The following is a 2,170-nucleotide window of genomic DNA, read 5'->3' on the forward strand; positions in this document are numbered from 1 at the left end:
AGAGAGAGAGAGAGAGAGAGAGAGAGAGAGAGAGAAAGAGAAAGGGGAAAATCTTCATCAACTGACTACTGACGATGATGCTGCTACTACAACCACCACCACCACCACCACTACCACCACAACAACCGGCCAGCACCAATGATGGACGAGCCAGACAGTCTAACGAGATGAGCAGCGCCCCCTCGCGGCTGTGTCCGGCCCAGCAGCCTTGCCTGCGCACAGGTAACACGGCGCACCGTGTCCGTCTGGCCAGCCAATCAGCCAGGAATGTAGGACATGTTCCCGGCGTCTGCCTCTGTCCGGACTGCCCACTCGGCCCGCTGGACTCTCTCTCTCCATCTGTCTCACACTTCGGACCCATCCGTCATTCCATTTGCCTTTGACTCTCTCCACCTTCTTTCTATCCTTTTCATCCTGTGTCCCCATCCTTCATTCTATTTCCCCCCCGCTCCATACATCCCCTGTTTGGTTCACTCTTTACTACCGTCTTTCTATCCTTTTCGTCCTGTGTCCCCATCCTTCATTCTATTTCCCCCGTCCCATACATCCCCTGTTTGGCTCACTCTTTACTACCGTCTTTCTATCCTTTTCCTCTCGTGTCCCCGTCCTTCATTCCATTTCCCAGTTCCATAATATACCCTCTGTTTGGTATTTAAGTCGTTCATTCACTCTTTACCTTCTTTCTATCCTTTTCCTCTCGTGTCCCCTTCCTTTATTCTACATTTGTACTTCCTCGTTCCATTCCTCTGTTTGGTTCTCCAGTCATGAACTCTTTACTACCATCTTTCTATCCTTTTCCTCCAGCATCCCCATCCTTCGTTCCAGTTCCACATCGAATGTTATCCCATATTTGGTTCTTAGGTCTCTTGACGCTCTATCTTTTCTTCCTGTGCCTTCTGTCTATCCTTTTCCTCCAGTGTCCCCATCCGTCATTCCATTTCCAAGTCCCACAGCTTATGTTCAGTGCTTAAGTCTTTCGCCAGTGCACCTTTTTTTCTGTGCCTTCTTTCTATCCCTTTTCTCCGAATTCCCTATCAGTCATTTGGAAAAAAAATTCTAGACATACTTTTTAAAAAATCTGTAAGTGATCTATTACACTAATATACACGTATTAGCTTTTATTTGTTCTCAGGACTCTGACTTCGTACTTTCTCTCGTTCAGTCTCACTCTTCAAGCTCATCCGTCACCCTATTTCCGCGTCCTGCTTCCTCCTTTTGATCATTTAGCCTTTGGCTCTGTACTTTCTTTCTATCGTTTTCTTCCATTGCATGTACCCATATGTCTTTCAGTTTGGTGGTCAAGTCACTTATCATTCCTCGTTCTCTCTCTCCATCCACCTCATATTTTGATTCCTCCGTTTTGTTTTAAAGTCTTTTCTCAACAAATCCCTTATAGTAACCCTTATTAGTAGTGTAAACTCGGTCTTCTTTCTTTCTTTATTTCTTACTTACTTTCTGTCTTTAACCTATCTCACACTTCATTGTCGCACGAAAGTAACCTGAGTTTGGTTCTCGAGTGGGGAGGAAAATTCTATTAGACGAATAAACGGAAAACGTCCACTTCTTAGTATTGGCTCATTAGCATCGGTTGTTCTCCAGATATATTGTACTTGTTTCTGAGAATTTTGTTCCCTAATATTGTAAACATGAAAAGAGAAAAAAGACGCTTTGACATGTATGAGACTAACAAACATAATACTCGTACGTCTGCTTGACAGTATCGACGCAGTGTTTGTTTGCTTGTTTCCATCTTAACCATCTTGTATAGGTATACTTACGACCTTAGAGCATGCATCAAAATAACATTGAGGGTGTATCAAGTTACGATTATTGTTTATATTGCTGCTCATTTATATTATGCATTTTAAGCCTACAATAAAGATGTATCTAATCGTATCTTAAAAGAAACATATCGACACAATAATGATCATATTTTAGTGCAGGTCAAAAGTAAGACAAAAAGGACTGAAACAACAGGGTGAAAGTAAAAAAGTAGTAGATAGGACCTACCAATCGCGCCCTCCAATCCCCCGCACATTGACGTATACACACTCATCTGTCAGAACGCTGTGCTTGCACCTCAGAATCTGCTCACTATTATTGTTGACGGTGAAAGAGAATAACTTTCTCTCTCTCTCTCTCTCTCTCTCTCTCTCTCTCTCTCTCTCTC

Source organism: Aplysia californica, unplaced genomic scaffold, assembly GCF_000002075.1.
Source record: "Aplysia californica isolate F4 #8 unplaced genomic scaffold, AplCal3.0 scaffold00409, whole genome shotgun sequence".
In the NCBI taxonomy this organism is placed as follows: domain Eukaryota; kingdom Metazoa; phylum Mollusca; class Gastropoda; order Aplysiida; family Aplysiidae; genus Aplysia; species Aplysia californica.